Source organism: Rhincodon typus, chromosome 48 (genome assembly GCF_021869965.1).
Source record: "Rhincodon typus isolate 14 chromosome 48, sRhiTyp1.1, whole genome shotgun sequence".
NCBI lineage: Eukaryota > Metazoa > Chordata > Chondrichthyes > Orectolobiformes > Rhincodontidae > Rhincodon > Rhincodon typus.
In genome coordinates, this window is record NC_063379.1 from 7592492 (window position 1) to 7619888 (window position 27397).

At 44.5% G+C, this 27397-nt stretch overlaps 1 pseudogene; it reads right to left on the reverse strand.

Moving 5' to 3' along the window:
- Positions 1-27397, reverse strand: part of LOC125488027 — a 297359-nt pseudogene that overhangs the window by 231066 nt on the left and 38896 nt on the right.

Here is a 27397-nt window from a genome sequence, read left to right on the forward strand (position 1 = left end):
AGCTGTTCATCCCCAAACATGGCTGCTGTCCCAACCCCGGGCCTTGCAGTCCATTCCCCATCACCGCCATCCACGTTTGGTGTCAAGCTCATTTTGCGCATCAGGACACCAATGATGACAGTGATCCATTGATGAAGGTTTATGGTAGATACAAAACTGATGCACTAGAATCATTCAGACTCTGCTGGCCTGCCCTTGGGTTTCTTTTACTTGGATGTTTTCTTTAGAGATGTTACCATATAATTCTGGATTAAGTGGGATTGATGCTGGGCCACGTATCTCAGAGGTACAGACACTACCAATGTGCCACAAGAGCTGCTAGCAGATTGGCTGCTGATTTAATTAATGAAATAATTGGTGTGAGTGGATATTTCACAGTGCTCTGCAGCTGCTGTCTGAACCTGGACTGAGTTGCCGTGTAAATTAAACAGTTGTTGCTCAGCAGCTAGTGCCCCTCCGCATCCAGGTGGTGACATTCTGCTTTCAGACCCTGCAGCGACACCTTCACATTGAGCCTCCTCCTAGATGGTGTGCCCGAGTGATATATTTTTATCTGTCAGGTGTGCAACTTCAATTACAAAACGCAGCTCCTGTTTATTGGCTGTGAAGGTTTCAGGTCTCCTTCAGGACGCTGCCTGTCTTTTCCCAGGACCTGATCAATGTCTGGAACATGATCAACCCATGCCAGGCCTACCCGCTGTCAGGAGTAGCAGCTATTGATAGAGAGCCATTGTTCAGGAATCCACACCTCCTCAATCAAGGGTTGGAGTGACTGGTGGAGGGGATGGCAGTGGGCGTGGTGGGGGGAGGTGGGGGGGGGGGGGGGGCGGGAGGTGGCGGAGAGGTAGGGGGGAGGTGGGGGAGTTGACCAGAGTCGGGGATGTGCTGGGTAGCAGAGATCTGGGCTCTTGCCACAGGAATTGGCAGGCAGGATGGTGGTGGATGTCCAGCTGGCAGCTGCTACCAATCCGATGCCTAAAAACGGGGATGCTCGGACTGGACGTCATGCACTAGTTGAAGGATGCTCAGGTGCCCAATGAAATCCCGTCTGCGCGTAAGCACACTCGGACGGAATCTCACATTGGCCTCGGGAGCATGTACCCCACAGCCTCGCACAGCCCCCTCCGGAATATGTGTTTCAGGGTGGCAAAATGGCAGGCTCTGTACAGACTGCTGCTGCATATTATCTACCTCTACTCCTTCATCCACTGCCCAGACATTCTGACATTTGCATGCCGATTTACTGGCAGGTGGAGGGCTCTCTATGTGGGAATCCTCCCTGTTTCCCTTGGGGTCCTGGGATCAATGGCGTTGCACGCAGCAGTCCCTTACAACTGCAGATTACTGTAGTGCACGAATTCCCAGACAAATGCTTGTTTTGAAGTGCTGTGGAGTCCCTGAAACATGTATATATTAATTGTGGGAATTTTCAGTCCCTTTTTAGTTACTTGAAAACCCTTTTTAATATGTTTTTGGTTGCACTTCAGCCTCACAGTCCTGATTGTTGGCCCCCTGTGTGGATGAGTATGGCAGATTGGAGGATCTTAGGCCTGGCCAGGCTGGCTATGAACAGATGCAGGCAGCAGGCACTGGCGGGGCATGTCTCTGCCAACTGTCTGCCCTCTTCTGCGGTCGAGCCTGGGTGTCATTGGAGAGAGAACATGCGGTGTCCACCAATGCTCAATTTGCCTTTAGGGAGAGCTGGGGGATGGAGTGCTTTATTTCCCCCTCCAGTTCCATTTTGGTTTTAATGCCTTCCCTCCCCTTTCACTTTTGTTTTACATAAGCATTGCCCTTATGGGCACAAAAACAAAGTTGCTGGAAAAGCTCAGCAGGTCTATCAGCATCTGTGAAAAAGAAAACAGAGTTAACGTTTTGGGTGCGGTGACCCAAAATATTAACTCTGTTTTCTATTTCACAAATGCTGCCAGACCTGCTGAGCCTTTTCAGCAACTTTGTTTTTGTTCCTGATTTACAGCATCTGCAGTTCTTTTGGTTTTTATTGCCCTAATGGGGCTTTGCTTGTTACTGGTTCCCTGGCCAAATGGGTGTTTTTCCGGCTGGTGGAAATAGTGAATAAAGTCTTTTGCACATGGTGTTTTCACTAAGTCCCTGCACTTACACACGCACAAAACGGGTGTTGTGGGGGAAAAAGTAAGCCCTACCTGCCGTGTAGCAATAGTGTAGGGAATAACAACAAAAAATAAACAGAGGGGTCAGAATCTCCTCACTTCAGGGACTGACGCTGAGCTGGCTAGTCACAGCCAGTGTACTGTGCACATGTAAATAAAGGGTGGCTTGGTGATGGGATACCACCCACAACAAAACATCTCATTTGCTGAGTCCAATTAATAACGTCAACGAGTATGAAATTGGAAGCTCGTTTCAGTAATGGTGACAGTGACAGCTATCATTGATTGTCCTAAAAGCCCATCAGGTTCACTAATGTCCTTCAGGGAAGGAAATCTGCCATCCTTACCTGGTCTAGACCTATATAGACTCCTTGAGTGGCCCTGTAAAGTGGTTTAGCTGTATCCATGCACTACACACAGGAAGGATGGACTGGGCAGTTCAAGAAAGCAACTCCTCTTTCACTACCCTCTCAAGAGGCAATTAGGGGGCAGTAACTGCTGGCCTTGTCAGTGATGGCCAATCCCATGAAAGACTGAAGGAATAAATACCTCACTATTAATAGCAGTGGCTCTAATGCAGGCCAGGTAAATTAATGCACAGGAAAACTAAACTGAGGAAGAGATGCTAAGCAGAGACAAATGGGGAAATGGACCAGGCAAGAAAGAATTGGTATGGACAGCAGTGCAGAGAATTAGAAAATAATACAAGAATGGAAGAACAGAAACTATGTCACACAAGAACAGGTCAGAGCCTAGGAATCCTGCAGTGAGTGACTCCCGAGTCCCCAAAACCTGTCCACCACCTACAAAGCACAAATCAGGAGTATAATGGAATATTCCCCACTTGCCTGGATGGATGCAGCTCCAATAACACTCAGGAAGCTCGACACTATTCAGATCAAAGCCGCCCCCCCCACTTAAACGCTGGGTCAAAATCCTAGAACTCCCTCCCTATAACAGGATTCTGGGTCAACCTACAGCACATTGGCTGCAGCAGCTGAAGAAAACAGCTCACCACCACCTTGTCAAGGGGCAGTTAAGGATGGGCGATAAATTTTTGGCCAGACAGCGATGTTTCTCATACCCTGAAATTAATTCGAAAAGAGAAAGTCAAGTCTAGGAAGGAGAAGTCAGCAACCACAAAGAGGACCTGAGGCTAAAAGTGGCAATGCTGTTTTGAGAACATCTAAGGCATGTTTCAGGGACAGATTTGGAATTCTCTTCCCCAAACAGCAGTGGAGGATGAGTCATTTTGGGTCATATTCTAGGCTTGACTTGGACAGATTTTTGATGTACAAGGGACTAGAGGTTATACGGGGCTAGAGAGGAAAGTGGAGTTGAGACCACAGCCAGCTGACTTTGTATGTTGGAACTGGCCCATTTCCTGCTCCCAGTTCTTACATTCATGTGTTGGTGTGTGGAACTAGAGAGGATGCAGCTGTATTAGGCAGAGGGAGAAGCAGAAAAGACCTATGAGAATTGCACACCTAACCCGTGCATGAGGAAATGACTGTTGGCTGTGTGACATGCCATTGGTGATGTTTGTAACAAATGTCAGGGCAACTGGCTGAACAAAGGAAACAAAGTCCTTAATGTCATGATTTCATGATGTCAGGGCGACCATAGAGTGAGACATACCATACATATGAAACATCAAGTCAGCTGTTTTCTGAAGATAAGAGTGGTATATTCATTTTGTTTTGCAAAGTACAATATTTGCAACTGTAGTCCTGCCAAGATGAACACTTTGGAGGACTGAGTTTGTGCCCGAGGGCATAGAACAGGGACCTGCTTATCATCAACTTCAGTATCAGACATTTAAATGATGCAATAGTACTTACTATGTGCACACTCAAATACACACACTCAAACACATACATAACTATGCACAGTCAATTATCCACATCCATATACTCACACACACACATTCATACTCAAACGCGCACAAACACACACACACAGACAATCATAATGTTTGAAATACAGGCATGCACTTTCACATGCACACAACTTCATATATTGACTCACTCATGCAGAAATACATGAGGGCACACATTCACACAAGTGTGCATTATAAACAGTATCAATTCAGGTTATATTCAAAGAACAGAATATTGGTACAAAAAATTGTCAAAATTAAAATTCAAGATAAAACAACCCCTAATAAATCCAGTGGGGAATTCAGGAGCAATGACTTCCCACAGAGGGGCGGTGGAAATGTGGGACATGCTCCGACAGGGAGTGGGGTGAAAATGTTGGAGCAAGTCCCATCGGGAGATGTCGAGGTGAATTGTATTGATGTTTGAAGGGGCGGAGGGGGATGTTGGATAAACACACAAGGGAGAGAAGAAGATGGTGATTGGAGGCAGATGGTGGGAGGAGGCCGGCGTGGAGCCGGGACAGAGCAGCGAGGCCAAATGGCCTTTCCCTGCAGTATAAAATGCAGGTATAGCTTTAATGGGAAATGGCAAGAAGCAGCTGCATTAAATGGATACCAAGCAATAGATAAGCACAGTGAAGCCGTTGACAGGATAACATTCCGTAACCAAAGTTTCGACAGTCACAGTTCAAAATGGGCAGCATAATCCACAGCTCTGCACATTACAGCAATTACAGCAGAATGTGCAGAGTGAGTTTGGGCTCTTTTGCCTCTGTCGCAGCACCATGGATGCCCGGAAAAGATGGAGACCAAACAGTCAGAATATTCCAGAAGGAAAGAAGGCACCCTCCCTTTGACACTACGCTAGTTGTGCAATGTCAGTTATTGGAAGAGAGAGCCCACAACTCTTCAGCAGTTTTCATCACCTAATGAAGCGTGAGATCTGACAGAAAATGCCATTTCATTGTTGTTAATGTAGAAAACAAAGATGCCAGTTTACGCACAGCAAGGTCCCATAAATTGGCAACAGATCACACGTGTTTGATCTGCACTGACCCACCGACTGTGCAGCACTCCCTCAGCACTGACCCTCCGACTGTGCGACATCCCCTCAGCACTGACCCACCAACAGTGGGGCACTCTGTCAGCACTGACCCTCCGACAGTGTGGCACTCCCTCAGCACTGACCCTCTGACAGTGTGGCGCCCCCTCAGCACTGACCCTCTGTCAGTGCAGCACTTGCTCACTACTTACACTTTGACTGTGCAGCACTCCCTCAGCACTGACCCTCCGACAGTGTGGCACTCCCTCAGCACTGACCCTCTGACAGTGTGGCACTCCCTCACCACTGACCCTCCGACAGCGCGGCACTCCCTCAGCTCTGACCCTCTATCAGTGCAGCACTCGCTCACTACTGACCCTCTGCCAGTACAGCACTCCCTCAGTACTCACCCTCTGACAGTGCAGCACTTGCTCACTACTTACACTTTGACTGTGCGGCGCTCCTTCAGCACTGACCCTTCGACAGTTTTGGGCCCCTTATCAAATAGTGAAGTCAAATGAAATGTTGGTGTTTGTTTCAAAACTGAATGGAGTACAAAAAAAGGAGGTTTTGGTAAAACTATACAAAGTTCTGGTCAGGCCACAGCTGGAATATTGCAAGCAGTTTTGAATGACTTATCTTAGCAAATATATACTGACATTGGAGGAGGCCCAGTAAAAATTAATTCGGCTGGTATAGAGGGGACTGTAGTTTGAGGAGAGGTTCAGTAAATTGGTCTTGTACTCATTGGAATACAGAAGGATGAGAGGTGACCTTATTAAAATAGAAGATTATTTGGACACTTAATAGGATAGACGTGGAGAGGATGTTTCCCTTTGCTAGAGAACCTAGGGCCAGAGGTCATTATCTCAGAAGAAGGAGTTGTGCATCTCAGACAGAGATGAGGAGGAATTTCGTCTCTCAGTCTGTGAAATTGTTTATTGCGGAGGAATGTCAAAGCTGGGGCATTAAGTATATTCAAGGCTGAGGTAGACAGATTTTTAATCAGGAAGGGAATCGAGAGTTTTGGGGAAAAGGCAGGAAAGTGGATTTGAGAATGATCAGATCAGCCATGATCTCATTGAATGCTGGAGCAAACTTAATGGGCTGAATGGCCTACTTCAGCTAACTGCACTTGGATGGAAAATGAGACACTTCCTGCAGAAAAAGTAAGCAGGGAGGTAGTTGAAAATAGAGAATTGCTTTCAACTTACCGAGTCTTGGGAATTCTCAGTCATCAAGGAGTATTGTCCATTCTCGATCCGTAACAGGAAAGAGATTAACAACACACATTGTGGCAGATTGAGAGCTGAAAGACAAAAACACGTTTGGGAGAAAGAGACGTTTTAGGGACCAAAATGTCGGAGCTAGAGCAGGTTACAGACATAGGGAGGGTGTAAGAGCTAGAGGAAGTTACTGAGATAGGGAGGGGTGTAGGAGCTGGAGAGGGTTACAGAGATAGGGTGGGGCTGGAGGGGTTACAGAGATAGGTAGGGGTATAGGGGCTGGAGGAGGTGACAGAGATAGGGAATTTGAAGGGTGAAAATATAAAGGAGATAAAACAGGGAAACAAACAGAAGATAAAGACACCAAATCCACACTGAGACGAGTGTTAGAATCATGAACACATAAAACCCTATTGCCCAGCAGCTGGTCTTTCTGGGTGTTTTATTCAGTTTTGAATATGATAAACACATCAACAGGGATGGATGTATTTTTGCTCACCTTAGACAGTGTAAGGCACTGGCTCATCCTAATGAAGACCAGCAGCATCAGAGTGACCAGGAGCAGTCGGGTTTTCATCTGACTACTGAAGGGTCTAGGCCCGAAACATCAGCCTTCCTGCTCCTCTGATGCTGCTTGGCCTGCTGTGTTCATCCACCTCTACACCTTGTTATCTCAGATTCTCCAGCATCTGCAGTTCCTACTACCTCTACTGCCCATCTCGCCTTGCTTGATCAGACTTTGAGCTTTTCCGAGATATGGCTTTGGTTTGTGTGATCCCCTTTATACACCTGCTCTGAAGAGGTCCAGGGATACCTCGATGTTTGAGCAAACAAGTCAGGGATCTTTGCCGGGAATTGGGACCTCCCCACCCCATCCCCCACCCAATTGTGTGATGTTCAAATTAGAGTAGGTCCAATTGTAAACATACACAGACACATCGTCACTCATGAGGGGGAGGGATATGTAAAGGAATTGGAACATAGTCAACATAGATAGCAATGTTCACAAATAAAGAAGACATTTCACAACTACTCACTTCCAGTTCATCGGGAATCTCCTGAAACCTCTTCCCCCTCTCCATCTTTCTCTCTCATTTCCTTTCAGGCATTCCTTCATAACTGAAGCCAGAACCTTTTTGAGCAGTATTGTGTACACACTCATTCTCAAAATTGGAAGGCCATACCGTCCGACAGAGGAAAAACTAAGCCAGCCATTATTGACGTGTGGGCAAGTCGCCTGACGTCTAGGGGCTCCTCAGCTTGGAATATTGACCCAGGACTCAGCAGGGGGGTAACTGGGAGGATGTCCCCCTGGATGCGGAGAGGGTGGGGGTTGGTGCAAAGAATCCAGGAAGACAGTCTCAAGGTAACGGCCAGGCCGTTGGGGATGGAGATGAGGAGGAATTTCTTCACTCAGAGGGCGATGAACCTTACTAATTATTTCTGTCCCAGAGGCAATGGGAATTCAATCATTGGGTAGGTACAAGAGAGAAATGTTGAAGATATTGAGGGTTATGCAGAGAAGGCAGGAAAATGATATTGAGGAAGAGGATTAACCAAGACTTAAATGGTGGAGTGGCGGTTACAGGGCAAATGGCCCCCTGCTGCTCCTGTGTCCTTTGCGACAAAATCTGAATTTTCACATTTTCTACATTCCTCATTCAATTGTGTTGGTTGTTCAGACCTGAGGTTGTTACCAACGCTCCATATTCCCTCTCTCGCCTCAGGGTGAACAGGACAGGGGTTAAATTCTCCACAATGGAAACTCAACCTATGATCCAGCGCAGCACTCCACTTGCAAGTCAGAGGGAGAGTACTGAGCGAGTGCTGCACAGTTGGAGGATCAGTGCTGAAGGAGCGCCGCACTGTCGGAGAGTCAGTACTGAGGGAGTGTTACACTGTTGGACAGTCAGTGCTGACGGAGCACCGCACTGTCGGAGAGTCAGTACTGAGGGAGTGTTACACTGTCGGACAGTCAGTGCTGAGGGAGCGCTGCACGTCAAGACCACGCTCTGTGAAAACGTTGCCCCTGTCCTTTTTTTTAAAATCATTCTCCTCTCACCTTAAAAATATGCCTCCTAGCCTTGAAATCCCCAACCCTAGAGAAAAGAAACTTGCCATTCACCTTATCTATACCTGTCATGATTTTATAATGATATAAGGTCACCCCCAACCTCCTATGTTCTAGTGAAAAAGTCCCAGCCCCTCCTTATAGCTCAAACCGTCTCGTCCTGGTAACATACACGGCACAGCAGGAGGCCATTCAGTCCATTGAATCTGTTACACAGGCCAGTGTTCCACAATTCCTATGCTCCTTGGATCATGCTCATTCATCAGTTCTGAGGAAGAGTCACTCAATCCAAAATGTTGACTTTGATTTCTCTCCACAGATGCTGCCAGACCTGCTGAGCTTTTCCAGCATTTTCTGTTCTTGTTTCTGATTTCTAGCATCCGCAGTTCTTTCGGTTTTTTATCAGAGGACAGTTCTCTCTTTGGTGTTGCTGACAGGAGTAGAATGAGGTGCGCAAGTAGGGAGACGACATTTTAATTAGTGTACATTAGATTGGACACTCATTGAACCTTCAAACTAGCCTGCAGGGCTGGGTCTCGAAGCAGAGGAACAGGACTTTATCTTTCACTCCACTCTCTGTCTCCTCTCTCCATTTCTGTCACCTTCTCTATCAATCCTGCCTCTATCTACCTTTCTCCTCAATCTCCTTTTATTTCTCTCTCTCTCTGTCTCACTCAGTCTTTCTATCTCTGTCTCTTCCCCACTGTCACTGTCTCTCTTTCTCTCTCTGTCTCACTGTTCCTATGTCATTTTCCCTCTCTGCCTCTGCTTTGCTCTCTCTGTCTCTTTATCTCTTTGTTTCTGACTCTATCTACCTCTTTCTCTCTCTGCCTATCAGTCTGTGTCTCTCTCTTTCTCTAATTCTATCCACACTCTCTCTGCCTCTGTCTTTTTCTGTCTCGCTCTTTCTCTGTCTCTCTCTGCCCCTTGTTTGTGCCTGTCTTTCTCTGTTCCACTCTCTCTCTCTCTGCCTTTGTTTCTGGCTCTCTCTTTCTCTGTCGGTCTCTCTCTCTGTCTGTCTGTCTGCATTTCTCTTTCTCATTCTTTCTCTATCTGTTTCGTTTCCTCTCTCCAGGTCTCTTTTCTCTCTGCCCCTCTCTCTCTGTATCGTACTTTGCACTCATTCTGCTCTCACTTTTTGCTTCTTTTATCATTCTCTCTGTCTTTGTCTCCCACTTTATCTCTGCTTCTCTGTCTGCTTCTCTCTCTCTTCCTCTGTCTATCTTTCCTTTTCACTCTAGCTGTGTTCCATTCTCTTTCTCTTAGTCTCCTTCTCTTTCTCTTCCTTTGCTTCTTTCTGTGTTCAATCTGTGTTGCTCCTTGAATCCTTTTGCCTCATACTCTATCTTTTCTTGACCCTATTTTTAAACACTTTTTGAGACTTTCTCTGCATCTCTCCTTCTCTATTTCTTTCACAGCAGCCAGTTTCAGCACAGGAAGATCCCACTTTGAAAGGGGTGATCATGAACAGGCTCAGGAGGCTTAATGGCATCCTCCTGTTCCTGTGTAATAGGCTCAAAGGGGGAGGGCTGAATGGCCTCCTGTTCCTCAGTAACAGGCTCGAGGAAGGGGCTAAATGGCCTCCTCCTGTTCCTGACCGACAGGCTCAAGGACGGGGCTGAATGGCCTCTTCTTGTTCCTGTAATGTTTACCTGTGTTTGAGTCAATGCTAAGGCGCTCTCTCTGAAGCAAGAACATTTACTCCCTTCAATGTTTCTGGGTAAACAGCCCCATGAGCCAGTGACTGCCTGTCTACACATACTAAACACTGACTGATCAAGATATGACTTGATTGTTAACCCTAAAACCCCAGGGTAGATCAGCCCCCCTTGTCCAAAGCAAAACAATGCTTGTGACTTTTGTGAGTTGAAATGTCTGAGATGCTGCTTTAGCTGCTTGCCGGATTAATCGCGTGAAAGAAAGAGAAACTCTTTTTCAGCATCCCAAACCCCTGCTGTAGTTTGTGAAAAGGAAAACACTGTGAGCGTTGGGGTATAAACAATAAAACATCAGTTGTTCAGGCACACCAGAGGGGACAGCAATGTTCAACATCTTCAGCTCAATTCCTTTCATCTAAGCCAGTGAAAATCTTTCCTCTTGGCCTCAGATTCCATCTATCCTTCTTCTTCTCCTTCCCTTAATCACTCGCTTTGTATTTCTTGTCTCCAACCCTACTCCCTTTCTACATTAACAAAAAACAAGGTACTGCAGATGCTGGAAATCTGAAACAGAAACAGAAAGTGCTGGAGAAACTCAGCAGGTCTGGCAGCATCTGCTTAGAGAAAGCAGGAGTGCCGAAGAAGGGTCACTGGACTCGGATCGTTAACTGTACAAGGTGTGGGGAGAGCGCTCCTGGAACACACTGTCTGGTTTTGATGCCTTACTTGAAGGAGAGGTAGACTGGCGTCGCAAGCAGTACAGTGTAGGTTTGCTCAGCTGACTCCTGAGGGGGGTGGGGTTTGTCTCAATGAGGAAAGCTACAGGAGATTGAAGCCTGTATCCACTGGAGTTTCGAAGAATGAGACGGTGATCTGGTTGAACCAGATCAGATCCTGAGGGTGGTGGGGGAGATTGATAGGGTGGGACCTGTGTTATCCTCTCAGTTTAGTTTGGGAAACTTGGTTCACATGGATGAGTTAGACCAAAGGATGGCACGGTGGCTCAGTGGTTAGCATTGCTGCCTCTAAGTGTTAGTGACTTGGGTTTAATTTCAGCCACAGGCAGGTCTGATGTTGTGGGAAGAGAGGGAGGAATTTACGAGACCCCTTGCAGAAATATTTGCATCATCTATAACTATGGATGACTGGAGGGATCTTAGATTTTAGAATCTACACATCTGAACACTATGGGCAATTTAGCATGGCCAGTCCACCTAGCCTGCACATCTTAGGAATGTGGGAGGAAGCCAGAGCACCCAGAGGAAACCCATGCAGACACGGGGAGAATGTGCAAACTGTTGTACTTCTGTTTAAGAAAGGCTCTAAGGAGAAACTGGGGAACTGTAGAACTGTCAGTCTAACTTTGGCTGTGGGTAAGTTGTTGGAGTTGATTTTAAATGACAGAGTTTACGAATGTTTAGAGAGGCAATTTAGGGATTAGAGATAGCATGGCTTTGTGCAAGGAAAATTGTGTCTCACAAACTTGATTGGGTTTTTTGAGGAAGTTAACAAATAGATTGATGACGGCAAAGCAGTAGATGTTGTTCACTTGGACTTTAGTAAAGCCTTTGACAAGGCTCTGCATGGTATTTTAATTAGTAAAGTCAGATTACATGAGAAAGAGTGTGAGCTTGCCAATTGGATCCATAACTGGCTTAACAGCAGGAGACAGAGAGTAATGGAGGAAGGTTGTTTTCCCGGTATTGGGAGTCTGCACTCTGCTGCTGCTGTTGTTATTGGAACTTATTGGAGTTTAATGCGGAAAAGTGTGAGATGATTCACTTTGGAAGGAGTAACAAGAATACAGAGTACTGGGCTAATGGTAAGATTCTTGGTAGTGTGGATGAGCAGAAAGATCTCGGTGTCCATGTGCATAGATCACTGAAAGTTGCCACCCAGGTTGATAGCGTTGTTAAGAAGGCGTACAGTATGTTAGGTTTTATTGGTAGAAGGATTGAGTTTCGGAGCCATGAGGTCATGTTGCAGCTGTACAAAACTCTGATGCGGCTGCACTTGGAGTATTGCGTACAGTTCTGGTCACCGCATTATAGGAAGGATGTGGAAGCATTGGAAAGGGTGCAGCGGTACAGGATGTTGCCTGGTATGGAGGGAAGGTCTTATGAGGAAAGGCTGAGGGTTTTGAGGCTGTTTTCGTTAGAGAGAAGAAGGTTAAGAGGTGACTTGATAGAGACATACAAGATGATCAGAGGATTAGATAGGGTGGACAGTGGGAGCCTTTTTCCTCGGATGGTGATGGCTAGCACGAGGAGACATAGCTTTAAATTGAGGGGTGATAGATATAGGACAGATGTCAGAGGTAGGTTCTTTACTCAGAGAGTAGTAAGGGCGTGGAATGCCCTGCCTGCAAAAATAGTAGACTCGCCCACTTTAAGGGCATTTAAATGGTCATTGGATAAACATATGGATGATAATGGAATAGTTTAGGTTAGATGGGCTTCAGATTGGTTTCACAGGACGGCGCAACATCGAGGCCCGAAGGGCCTGTACTGCGCTGTAATGTTCTATGTTCTATGTTCTATGTTCTATGTTCTAACTTGGGGTCTGAAGTAGCAACACTTGCTGCAACTGAGAGCAGCTGGATCTGATTGGGGCCTGGGGCCTTGGGTACTGCAGCCTGCCTGTCTGGAGGCACTCGAACCTGGGATTCCCAGTTGCTGCTGCCTTTGGAAGCCTGGTGACAAGCATTTCTCCCTCAGTGAACTGAAGACTGCTGTAATAACACCTCCTGCTCTGGGGAGAAGCTGCTGCTGAATGGAGCATGAGGCCTAGGGCTTTGGGCACTGCAGCCTGCCTGTTTGTCTGGAGGCACTCGAACCTGGGACCTGCTGTTGCTGCTGCCCTGAGAAGCCTGGTGGCCTGCACTTCTGTTCAGCCGGTGTCTAGGAGACTTGTTGCTGGAGCCTGGACTTCTTTGGTCAGGGGGATTCAGGCCTAGACATTAACAGCTTGGGGCCTGAACACTGGTGGTGAGTGACTATTCTGGAGCCTCGTCCAACTCCTTATTATTACTTTGTGACTGCAGCCCTGTTCGCTACCAGATACTGTTGCCTCTGGGCATTGGAGGATCTGTGGGTTGGTTGGCAGGTCAGGACACAGCAGCCTAAGGCAACTGAACTACTGGTAGGCGAGTCTCAGCGGGATTCTGTCAGTTTCCTTTACCTACTATTTGTGTGAGGGGAGGGGTTGGTTCTGATTTATTTGATGGGGGGTGATGGATGGCAACAGTGGAACCCTCAAACATCATATGAGGTGGGTGGGGCCCAGTTGTTCTTACGTGGGGTTGGCTGCATCCTCTGCATTCCATTACCCCACCACCCCCACCACCGCCACCAGCGGTATTGTTGCCCTTTACTTATTTAATAAAATAGCTTGGGATGAAATGTTACATTGACCCCAACATGACCACTGAGGCATGGGCAGCAGCCTTGGCGGGTGTAGTCAGCGCTCCAGCCATTGTTGCTGCGTCAAAGATGTACGGGAATGTGGTGTTCTTCCTGAAGTCTGAGCAGATGGTGCACCTCGCCCTGGAGTAGGTGCTTGCTGTCGGTGGGATGTTCTTACGCGTTGTTCCTCCTCCCCCACTTACAGCTGATGATAATGTTACCTCGCATGGTGATGAAACATCTGAATGAAAACAAGCCAGCTCAGTGAGCAAGTCAACAACCTCGTTCACAACCAGAGCTATAGATCTTTGCTAAAACTTTAAATTGTGAGGCGTGTTATAAGGACGAATGATTCCGGAGGAGTCAGTCAGTCAGTCAGCCATTTTAGTTTTGTTCGTGGCAACCATTTCATGTTAGCACAGCACTGACGTTGACTTTATAAATAGGGAAATGCAAGAACGAGTGGGTATATGGGACTCCATGTCAATGAGTCATTGAGTCACACTCAATGTCATATCCATTCTGCCCCTTTTATCCCAGAAATCTCCATTTACTCTGTCTCCCATCAAAATTCACAGCACATATTATCAGTGCTCCCAGCTAACAACATCACGGCTCATGCAGGATTCAAAGTAAAGCTTCCTCTAAACTGTCCTCATCTAACCCCCACCCCCCGAGCTGGTCAGGAATGGAGTTAGATACAAAGTAAAGCTGCCTTTACAGTTTCCACACAGAACACTCCCAGAACAGGGACGGCAAGCGGAGTTCTCTGTATGATGTCACAATCAAATATTTGAATAATCCCAGCAGAGATACAGAGTTAAACTTTGTCCAAACTGTCTCCATCACACCCACCCTCCCCAAACATACACACATACAATATTGAACTTTTCACTGTAGTACAACAAGATCAATATCTCACTGGCTCAACATTCTCAACAGGAACTAACTCTTTCACAAATTCATGCTCTTTGTTTGATTCTCTCTGTTCTGTTCTGATTCTCTGTCAGATTGAGCAGTCATCTGAATCCCATGGTGCCATGTCCTGCTCCCAAACATAGCATCTGATTCCAATACAGAATGTGATTCAGGAGCCTCTCAGTGTTGGGGCGAGGCGAGTCCTCAGCCTGACCCAGGTGTGTGAATGTCCTGTGTCAATCTGACATCCAGGGATTGTTTAATGGAGCTTTAATGTTTGAAAGTCCCAAGTCATTCCATGTGTCTGTGTAACTGTGTGTGTGTGTGTGTGTGTGTGTGTGTGTGTGTGTGTGTGTGTATGCGCATGTGTGTGTCCCACCTGGGCCCTGTATCATTGGGCCCAACACTACTTTACTACTTATTAAGTTATTAAACATTATTATCCAGACCTTATACACAAATCACAGAAAGCTAATGTGATGGTGTCACCAAATATTAGGCAGACAACTGATGGGCTGCCAGTTATTACCAGAGGATGGGACGAGGGAAGTGAGGAAGTCTTGGCTGTGATTGTACAGGGGACATGGACACCATGACCCAACTCAAAATATCTAATGGATAAATGTGGTGATTTACAGATATTCTGAAAGAGGAGAAACAGACAGACACACACTGACCAAGGAACAGAGAGTGACAGACGGATGTTTGTATTTGAAAGGCATCAAATCAGGTCAGTCTTTTTTGAGCATTTTATTGGTGAGAAAAGTTTGGAAAGTAAATTGCGAGTGAGATGTAAGGGGTATTCAAATTGAATGATGTAGAGTTGGTAAGTGAGTGGGTAAAACTTTGTCCGATGCTTTATAAAGTGGAGAGTGTGATGTTTGTCAGGAAGAATCAATAAAGAGAATTCAATTTAACTGGGGAGATGTTGCCGGACCTTTAGGTACAGAGGGATCTGGGTGTCGTGGCATATGATTCAAATGGGGTGAGTCTGCAGGGACAGCAAGTGATTAGGAAGGCAGAGTTTTTATTTATTTATTCACAGGATGTGAGTATCACTGGCTGGGCCTAGCATTTATCACCCATTCCTATCTGCCCTTGAGAAGGTGGTAGTGAGCTGCCTTACTGAACTGCTGCATTCTATGAAACTAATTTTTTGGAGAAACAAAATGTAGCAGGAATTAAATTGCAGCTTTCTCTGTTCCTCCTCCCAGTTCAACATTCAGCCATGTAGTTTGTATGAATTAGAGACTGGAATCTCATTGTTCTCAGTGAGTTTCTATATACATAATACAATGGGGACTGAGTTACACACTAACCTAATTGAGGCGTTCGGTGGTTTTATATTAGCATAGATATACCGGGGAGTGGGTTACAGTTTGAAATCAAATGGAGGAGTTGGGGGTGGCTTATGCACAGAATAACAGATACCAGGGAGTGAGCTGCAGACAGGAGTATAGTCGAGGGTGTCAATGTAGTTTACACATAGAATAACCGATACTAGGTTAGTGAGTTACAGACTGGAATCTAATTGAGGAATTTCGGATATTTATATATCGAATAACAGATGCACAGCAGTGAGTTACAGATTGGAATCTAATTGAGGGAATCAGGGGTGGTTTCTGCACAGAATAACACATACCCAGGAATGGTTACACGTGGGAATCTACTCAAGGGACTGATGGGCCGAGGGGTGGCAGATGGAGTTTAATTTAGATAAATAAGAGGTATTGCATTTTGGTAAGGCAAACCAGAACAGGACTTTATACAATTAATGGTAGGGGCCCAGGGAGTATTATCAAACAAAGAGACCTAAGGGTGCCAATGTATAGTTCCTCAAACGTAGCGTCGCAGGTAGACAAGATGATGAAGGCAGCGTTTGGCATGCTTGCCTTTGTTAGTCAGTGCATTGAGTACAAGAGCTGGGCTGTCATGCTGTGGCTGTACAAGACATCAGTTAGGTCACTTATAGAATACTGCGTTCAGTTCTGGTTTCCCTCCAATTGGAAAGATGTTGTTAAATATGAAAGGCTCAGAAAAGATGATACAAGGATGCTAGGATTGGAGGGTTTGAGATTTAGGGAGAGGCTGAATAGGCAGGACTATTTTCCCTGGAGTGTCAGAGGCTGAGTGGTGACTTTACAGAGGTTAATGAAATCATGAGGAGCATGGATAGGGTGAATAGTCAAGGTCTTTTTCTTAGGGAAATGGAGTCCAAAACTAAAGGGATCTAAGGGGCAACCTTTTCATGCAGAGGGTGTTGCATGCATGGAATGTGCTGTCAGAGGATGTGGTGGGTGCTGGTACAACGTTTAAAAGGCATCTGGATGGGTACATGAATAAGAAGGGTTTAGAGGAATATAGGCCAAATACCGGCAAATGGGACTAGATTAATTTAGGATATCTGCTCAACTTGGAAGTTGGACAGAAGAGTCTGTTTCCATGCAATATGACTCTATGACTCCATATATATAATAACAGATATCTGGGAATGAGATACAGACAGAGTGTGGTACAGGCTGGAAGCTACTTGAGGGGATCAGCGTGCTTCATAATGGAATAACAGATATCTGAGAGTGAGATAGAGACTGGATCTAATCGAAGGGTTCGGGAAATAAATAGAATAACTGATACTGTGAAGTGAGTTACAGACTGAAGTCTAAATGAGGGGTTTGGGGTGCTTTGTACGTAGAATAACAGATAATCAGGGCTGCCTTAGAAACTGGAAACTAATTGAGCAGATTAGGTACAAAAACAAAGTTGCTGGAAAAGCTCAGCAGGTCTGGCAGCATCTGTGGAGGAGAAAACAGAGTTAACATTTCAGGTCCGGTGACCCTTCCTCAGACCCTTCCTGTGTTCTGAGGAAGGGTCACTGGACCCGAAATGTTAACTCTGTTTTCTCCTCCACAGATGCTGCCAGACTGCTGAGCTTTAACAGCAACTTTGTTTTTGTTCCTGATTTACAGCATCCGCAGTTCTTTTGGTTTTTATTGAGCAGATTGGGTGGTTTATATACACAATAAGACATTATAAGGAAAGAGTTACAGCCTGGAATCTAATCGTGGTGTTTGAGGTGGTATATATGCAGAGTCACAGATACCCAAGAGTGAGTTTAAAAACTGGAATCTTATCAAAGGGTTTGGTGTGGTTTGTATATGGAGTCACAGATGCATGGGAGTGAGTCAGAAATTGGAATCTTATTGAGCTGTTTGGGGTGATTTGTATATAGAATAGCCGATATTCAAGAATATGTTACAGGCTTGAATCTAATTGAGGGGGTTTGGGGTGGGTTTTATATAAAATACCACATTCCCAGTACTGAGTTGCAGATTAGAATGTAACGGAGGGGGTTCAGAGTGGTTTCTGTACAGCGTCACAGATACATGGCAGACAGTTACAAAGTGGAATCTTATCGAGGCGTTCAGGGTGGTTTATGTTTAGAGTAACAGACGCATGAAAGAAGTTACAGATTAGAATTTAACCAAGGGGTTTGAGGTGGTTTGTGTAGAGAACAACAGAATCACATGAGTGTGATATAGACTGGAACCTAATCAAGGGGGGTTTGGGATGGTTTATATAGAAAAGTGGATACCCAGGAGTGAGTTATAGACTGGAATCTAATCAAGACATTTGGGGTGGTTTGTGTACAGAATAACAAATATCTGAGACTGAGGTACAGACTAGAATATACTTGAGTAGTTTGGGGTAATTTATATACAATAACAATTTCATGGGAGTGAGTTGCAGATAGCATTATAGTTAAGGGGTTTGGTGTAATTCACACCTTGAATAACCGATACCAGGGAGTAAGTTACACACAGGAATTTAATCGAGGTGTTCAGGGTGGTTTATATTTACAATAACAGATGTGTGGAAGTGAGTACAGATTGGAATCTAATTGAGAGGTTTGGGGTGATAGATACAGATGGGTGAGTTCCTCCCTTCAGTCCCTGTCTGTGGTATTCTGTCCCTCTGCCTCCCACTGCCACCATCTCCGACAGTTCTTTCACTGTATATTAGAACATTGGAGCGTTAAGGTAGACTGAGTACTGAGTGTAACAGAGTTTGCTGTCTTCTGGAGGATAGAGGATTGGCTGTTGGGCAGTAAACAGGGTCATTTCCAGCTTGGTAAGCTGGTACTAGTGGGGGTATCTGAATGGTCACCGCTAAAGAAATAGCCACTTTTAATCAATATCAATCAAGTTTGTAGATGATACCAAGTTGGGTGGGAGGGTGAACTGTGATGAGAATGCAGAGATCCTTCAGCCTGTGTCCAGAACCAGGTGTTACAATCTGAGGATTCAGGGTAGACCATTTAGGACAGAGATGAAGAGACATTTCTTCACCCAAAGAGTGGTGAGCCTGTGGAATTCATTACCACAGGAAGCGGTTGATGCCAAAACATTGAATGTATTCAAGAGGAGACTAGATATCGCACTTGGGGTGAATGGGATGAAAGATTAATGGGAGAAAGCAGTATTAGGTTATTGAGTTGGATGATCAGTCATGATTATGAAGAATGGTGGAGCAGTCTCAAAGGGCTGAATGGCCTCCACCTGCTCCTATCTTCTATGTTTCTATAAATGATTGAGACGAAGGGAACAAGTGTAATGTCTACAGGTTCACTGACAAGACCACGCTGGGTAGGAGAGAAAGCTGTGGGGATGAACTAAGAGGCTGTAAACCGATATGGACAGCTTCACTGAGTTGGCAGGTAATTGGCAGATGGAATCTAATGTGGTGCACCAAAGATGGACAAACAAAATTAGTGCCATTTAAAATTCCAGTTCCCTGCCCAGTCCATCCTTCCAGACCCATTGAGGATTGAGGGAGGTTAGTTTTCTGACTGGATAATATTACATTGTAGCATGTAAGTACTGAGTGTAACACAGTTTGCTGCATCCCATCACATCATCTACTTTGCTGTCTGTATCATGTGAAGTATAATATGCAAAAACGTGACTCGTGTTTGTAGGAATGACAGAAAAAAACTAAATGTTTCTGTTTAAACATGTTCTGGAATTCGCCTCTTAATCAAATAAAACTTGCATATCCTTTTTAACAGAGTTCTTCATATCCTGCTTCTGCAAATCAAGCTTAACATTTCTGCAATGCAAGAATATATGAATTAACACATTTGCCCCTCTCCTGTGCTGACAGATCTCCAGCATAAAACTGAGGCATCTCTGTTCCTGCACCCAGTTTAATATTGTACTATTTAGTCTATACTGTCCCTCCTCAGTCTAACATCCAAAAAATAGGTTCAAATCTCACTGTATTTCGTCTGCAGAAGGGTGAGAGATGATGTTATGTACAGAAGGGTGAAGGTGTTTTAATATGCAAAGTCAGGATGAATGATTTGGAAGGAGTCAATCAGTCGGCCATTTTAGGTTTTTTCATGGCAGCCATTTCATGTTAGCACAGCAGTGACGTTGACTTTATACGCAGGGAAAAGAGTTTCGGGCCTTCATTTCTGAAGAAGGGTCTAGGCCCAAAACGTCAGCTTTCCTGCTCCTCTGATGCTGCTTGGCCCGTTTTATCAGAGAGTGACAGAAGGATGTTTGGATTTCAAAGGCACCAAATCAGGTCAGTTTTTTTTTGAGCATGTTCTTGGTGAGAAAAGTTTGGAAGGTAAATTGTGAAGAGAATGGAAGGAGTATTCAAATTGTGTGATGTCAAATTGGTAAGTGAATGGGTAAAACATTGTCTGATGCAATATAAAGTGGAGAATGCGATGCTTGTTTGGAAGAATCAATAAAGAGACTTCAATTTAACTGGTGTGCTCACTGAAATGGAGAAGGACAGTGGTCATAGAGGTTCAAATTCATTGGGCAAATCAAAGCTATCAATCTCATGGAGCTACCAAGCAGCAATACATATGGTTCTTGCAAACAGTCAGGAAAGAAATCCATAGCCCAGTGCAACTAGGAATAGCACTTTCCCGTTGCACCAATCTGAAATAGAATTCACACTCCCACACAACCCCAGCAGCAGGAAGAAGCACATATTCCCAAAAAAAAGTCTGAAAGAGGATGCAGAGAGTCAATAAGGGTCTTCTAGTACAGTAGTAGTGTCCCTACCTATGAGCCAGGAGACCAAGGTTCAGGTCCCATCTATTCCAGAAGTGTTTAACAACATTGCAAAAAAGGTTGATGAGAAAATATCTAAAATTGATCAATGGTGAGAGGGGAAATGTATATAAAAGGGACCGGGGGGGGAAATTTTTCACACAGAGGGTGGTGCCTGTGTGGAATGACCTGCCAGAGGAAGTGGTGGAGGCTGGTACAGTTACAACATTTAAAAGGCACCTGGATGGGTATATGAATAAGAAGGGTTTAGAGGGACATGGGCCAAATGCTGGCAAATAGGACTAGATTAATTTAGCATATCTGTTTAGCACAGACAAGTTGGACTGAAGGGTCTGTTTCCATGCTGTGTATCTCTATGACTCTCTAACTCCAGTCCAAACAAAAATCTTAAAATCATAGACATTTACAGTACAGAAGGGGGTCATTTGGCCCATCATCACCATGCCAGTCAACAATCGTCTGACAACACTGATCCCATTTTCCAACTATTGCCCCCTATGACAATGGAAGCGAATATCTAAATACCACTTCAATATTATGGGAGTTTCAAACTCAACCACCTATTGAGGCAGTGAGTTTCAAACTCCCACCACTTTCTGAGTGAAAATAATTCTCCTGAACTCTCCTCTAAGCATTATGTTACCTTAAATGCATGCCTCCTGGTTATTGGTCCCTCTCCAAATCAAAATGGCCCCAACTGATCCTCCTATCTATGCCCTTCATAACCCTATACATTTCTATCAACTCCCCTCTCAATCTTTGTTGCTTCCAAGAACACAACACCAGTCTATCCAATCGTTCCTCATTGCTCAGAACCTGTAGCTCAGGTGACATCATGGTAAATGTCCTCTGTTCCTCTCTAATGCATTCAAATCCTTCTTGTACTGTGGTGACTACAAATGCAAATAATTTAAACAAAACCAGCACCATAGCTATCAGGGGAGAGTAAGTGCAATGGGAAATTGGACAAAGGGGTAGAACATAGAACATTACAGCGCAGTACAGGCCTTTCGGCCCTCGATGTTGCGCCAACCTGTGAAACCAATCTGAAGCCCATCTAACCTACACTATTCCATTATCATCCATATGTTTATCCAATGACCATTTAAATGCCCTTAAAGTTGGCGAGTCTACTACTGTAAGGTAACAAATAGAAAATTAGAAACATTGAACTCAATGATAGAAAAATGTTCAACAAAAAAGTGCATTAAAAACAAATACTTGGCAGTAAAGATCCATCACGGCCTTCTAAGAAAGTCAAGCATTATATATTGTGCATCAAAGGTATTTAGAATATGGTAAAGTACAGGATCAAGCCTGAGGATTGGGTGTGTTTCAGAAAGCATCAAAGGGCCACTACAACGTTAATAAATGGGAAAGAATAGAATATAGCAGTATAATAGCCTGAAATATCAGAAACAGTTTGTAAGAAAACTAAATAAGAAAAATGAGTTAAAGTGAATATTGGGCCTAAGAGACGGAGACAGGATATTATTATTATAAAGAAAAGGTAGAGTCATTGAAGGCAAATGCAAAATGTTTCTCATGGTAGAAGACAAAAATGACACATCAGAAAACGTGGGATTTGGGAGTCCTTGTCCATGAATCACAAAAAGCTAGTTTTAAGTTCAGTGTGCAATAGGGAAGGCAAATGGAAAGTTGGCCTTTATTTCAAAGGGAATGGAGTTTAAAAGTAGAGTGGAATGTCAACGTTTTCCTAAAGCTATACAAGGCACGAGTCAGACCTGAGCTGGAACACTGAAGAGTTTTGGCCCCTTTATCTAAGGGAAGGGCAGCATGGTGGCTCAGTGGTTAGCACTGCTGCCTTTCAGCACCAGGGACCCACGTTCGATTGCACCCTCGGGCAACTGTGTAGAGTTTGCACGTTCCCCCTGTCTCTGCGTGGATGTCCTCCGGATGCTCCGGTTTCCTCCCACAGTCCAAAGACACGCAGGTTAGGTGGATTGGCCTTTATAACAGTTTCTTCTTGTCCATTTCATCTCATGAAACAGTTTATCCAGAAAGAGTAATTGCTGATTCTTTCAATCCATGAAGTTATTAAAGTTCTAAAGTGTACAATATCACACTTAGGACAGGTTAATCAGGCTGGGCTTATACTCATTGGACTATAGAAGATTGAGCATTGACCTGACTGACATGCACATGATTTTTAGAGAACCTGACGGTGTAGATGCTGAGAGGTTGTTTCTCTTTGTTGGAGAGTTCAGGATCAGAGGGCATAATCTCAGACTAAAAGGTCATGCATTTAAAAGATTAGGAGGAATTTGTTCTGAAGGTGGTGAATATATGGAATTCTTTACTGCAGAGGCTGGGTCACTGAGTATATTCAAGGCTGAGATAGGCAGATTGTAAATCAGTAAGACAATCAAGGATTTTGGGGAGAAAGCAGGAAAGTGGAATTGAAGATAAACATATCAACCATGATCTACTTCTGTTCCTGTGCCTTATGACCCTTTGACTAGTTAAACTGTCATTGGGAAAACGCTGAGATGTCGTGTTAAGACATTAATAACAAGGATTTTGAAAATCATTGAATTATCAGTCATCGTAGTTGAAGGGAAATAATGTTTCACAAATTTGAGGTAGTTCTGTGAACGTAACTAGTAGCATCAATTTTAAAAAGGAAGCAGTGGACGACGTATGCTCAGATTTCCAAAAAGCATTCAATTTGATTAAACAAAGAAAAAGTTAATACACAAGATGAGGACTCAAGGAGCTTGGTAATATGTTTACCTTGGTAGAAGACTGATTCAAAGGCAGGAAGTAGAGAGTAGTGATTAACAGCACTTTTTTGAAATGGCAGTGAGCCACCCTTTTCGAACAATGCTGGAGTCAAAGCTATTTACAATCTCTATTGATTTAGAGACTGAATCTTGGAAACTTCCTCAACATCTAAGCTCTGCAGTCCTGCCAAATCCAGTCATCAATGGCGGTGGACAATTAAACAACTCACTGGAGGAGCAGGTTCCACTAATATCCCCATCCTCAATGATGGAAGAGCCCAGCACATCAATGCGAAAGATAAGGCTGAAGCATTCGCAGCAATCTTCATCCAGAAGTGCTGAGTGGATGATCCATCTCGGCCTCCTCCAGTAGTCCCCGGCATTACAGATACCAGTCTTTAGCCAATTCGATTCGCTCCACGTGACATCATGAAACGGTTGGAGATGCTGGATACTGCAAAGGCTATGGGCCCTGACAATATTCCGGCAATAGTACTGATGACTTGTGCTCCAGAACTTGCTGCTCCCCTAGCCAAGCTGTTCCAGTACAATTACAACACTGGTATCAACAATGTGGAAAATAGCCCAAGTATGTCCTGTACACAAAAAGCAGGACAAATTCAACCCGGCCAATTACCACCCCATCAGACTATGCTTAATCATCAGTAATGTGATGAAAGGTATCATCAAAGTGCTATCAAGCAGCACCTGCTTAACTACAACCTGCTCAGTGACGCCCAGTTTGGGTTCTGCCAGGGCCACTCAGTTTCTGACATCATTACAGCCTTGTTCAAACATGGACAAAAGAGTTGAATTCCAGAACTGAGGTGAGAGTGACAGCCCTTGATATCAAGGCTGTATCTGACCAATTGTGGCATCAAGGACTCCTGGCAAAACTGGAATCAATAGGTATCAGGGGCCCTCACTCTGGTGGTTGGAGTCATGCCTGACACATAGGAAGAGGGTCGTGATTGTTGGAGGTCAATCATTTCAGCTCCAGGACATCTCTGCAGGAGTTCCTCAGGGTAGTGTCCTAGGCCCAACCATCTTCAGCTGCTTCATCAATGACCTTCCCTCCACCATAAGGTCAGAGGTGGGGATGTTCGCCAATGATTGCATAATGTTCAGCAACATTCGAGACTCCTCAGATACTGAAGCGGTCTGTGTTCAAATGCAACAAAATCTGGACAATATCCAGGCTTGGGCTGACAAGTGACAAGTGACATTTGTGCAACACAAATGCCAGGCTATGACCATCACCAATAAGAGACAACCTAACCACCACCCCTTGACATTCAATGGTATTACCATCACTGAAGGCCTCACTATCTACATCCTGGGTGTTATCATTGACCAGAAACTCGACTGGACTCACCACATAAATACAGTGGCTGCAAGTGCAGGCCAGAAGCTAGGAATACTGCAGTGAGTAACTCACCTCCTGACTCCTCAAAGCCTGCCCGCCATCTCAAGGCATAAGTCAGGAGTATGATGGAACACTCCCCACTTGCCTGGTTGGGTGCAGCCCCAACAACACTCAAGAAACTCGACACCATCCAGGACAAAGCAGCTCACTTGATTGGCACTACACCCAGAAACATCCACTCCCTCCACCACTGACGCTCAGTAGCAGCGGTGTGTACTATCTAAAAGATACACTGCAGAAATTCACCAAAGATCCTCAGACAGCACCCAAGACCACTTCCATCTGGAAGGAAAAGGGCAGCAGACATACGGGAACAGCGCCACCTCCAAGTTCCTCTCCAAGTCACTCACCATCCTGACTTGGAAATATATCACCGTTCCTTCACTGTTTCTGGGTCAAACTCCTGGAATTCCCTCCCTAACAGCATTGTGGGTCACCCTACAGCAGGAGGATTGTAGCAGTTTCCAGAAGGCAGCTCGTCACCACTTTCTCAAGGGCAACTAGGATTGTGCAAGAAATGCTGGCAAGGCAGTGATGCCCACACCCCACAAATGGATAGAGAAAAAAAAAAAGCTTGATCAGTCAAGCTTTGTCAAATCAACAGCAATGATTCAAGAAAGTATTTCACCAACACCTTTTCAAGGGCCACTATGGAGGCACAATACATGCTGGTCCTGCACTGATGCTCACACACCATGGGCTCATATAAAAACCTTCAACATACCTAGATTCTGCAAAGACTTTCTACCTTTCTGTTTACATCCAATTGCAAGTTATATCCATATAATTATATCAAATCAATCAGGTCAAAGTTTCTCGCTTTATTTCAGCAAGTTATGAAACGGAAATTTGATCATTTCAATATTTTTCTGAGTGGTTTTGAGTTCCTACTCCCTCACGTCTGTCCCTGCACTCTCTGTGAAAGCTGTAGCCAGCCCTCAAGTGCAATTCAATTCAAAGATTCGTCATTTACTACAGCACAGGCTACAGCTTATCTGGTGGAATCAAATCCAATTGGTTTGACTGGTGTACAACTGTGAACAAATTCAACATGAAATTTAACTCTTCTTTTTCCAGAACAGTTGAAACGAAATAGACTGATGGTTGAAAGAATAGTCATGTTGGACTTGTTTGTGAAAACTCTGGTTTTTGCTTTTTGTGCTTTGCTTCCTGGGTGCAAGATCCAGTGGCTTGTCAGTGAGCCAATGATTAATCTGTTTCTGTATGTGAGGACATTAACCTTTTAATCTCTGACTGAAATTAATTCTTAGCAAACATTCCTGCATTGACAGATGGAGTAGATACATTCACCCAGTTACATTATTTTATTATTCCAGTTGCATTCAGCCTTGTAAACCTGTACCAGAAGCAGACCTGATCATTCTGTACCGTAGTAAGTGGAAAGTTTGAATTGACTTCATTATTCAGATAATCACCAGATAGAGTGAGTGACCCTCAGGTAAGAAAACTCATGTCAAATGTATATGCATCCTCGAGGGAGAACTGTGGGTATCCCACTAGTCATTTGGCTGAGGCTGCCTTGTCATACAGAAAATCTGTGAGTATATCTCCCAAATTCCACCCTGCAAACATGTCCAAACCACAAATGAAGCTATCTGTGCTTGCTGACCATCATCGTACTTGCCTTTCAGAGGACAGCCACATTTGTCATTTTGTCCTTTTCACAGACTGCACCACAAACAGCAAAGATGAAAGTTGTTGAACTTCCCGAAGTCAGAAATCACACGACACCAAGTTATAGTCCAACTGGTTTATTTGAAAACGTAAGCTTTTGGAGCATAGCCCCTTCGTCAGATGAAGAAGGGGCTACTCTCCGAAAGCTTGTGTTTTCAAATAAACCTGTTGGACTATAACCTCGTGTTGTGTGATTTCTGACCTTGTCCACCCAGTCGTACACCAGCACCTCCACATCAGAACTTCCTGTGAACTGTGAGACGTCCGGGTTTCACAACCATACAAGGTACTGAGAAGACACATCTGATAAACTGACCTCAGTTTGCTCTTATTCCACATATAACTAAAGATTTAATGCGCAATGAGGTCACAGTCGGATGTTCAAAGGTCCGTTTCAAGGATGCCTGCATGTGTGACAACGAAGACCCTACGCATTGCGTTTTGTGACTTGGAGATAGATGACAACATCATCTGTGGGTTTGTGTGTACCATGACAATCAATTGCTGCAGGGACTTGGTAACAGGCAAACAGCAAAAACAAAAACCTACAACAACACATGATAAGCACTTTTTATGGGGCACTTGTGCAAGAACCTGCTTCTCATGAATTGATCTCTTCAGCCATCTGTAGCAAAAGTGCAGAATATGAAACTACTGCATCCCCAATGGACTTGGTTTGCCACATATGCTTACCCACATCCTTCCATCTATGTAGGTTTATATACGTGTTGTTCCCTGGAGGCTGAAGATTTTTGTGGGCAGATTTAGGTGAACAATTCCAAGGAATTAAACCAGAATATTTCATTTTATTCTTTCATTTCCCTGTGCATTGTAAACATAATTAAGAATTTGTCACAGTTGGAAACATAGCTAAAGAACTGACACCAAATGTCACCCAATATTTACGTTCAAGTGAAAATTCAAAATCATTCATTTATGATCATGATCAATCCTTTTCCCCATCTCCTGACATGTTACTTGTTTGTTTCAATCATTTTTTTTTTAATTAAGTGAAGCGTTTTCTCTTCTAACAAAACACTCAAACATCAACTCCACTTCAGTAAAGTCACTGTAAACTCGACTATGTAAGTAAATGGTGGTATTTTGTCCAGC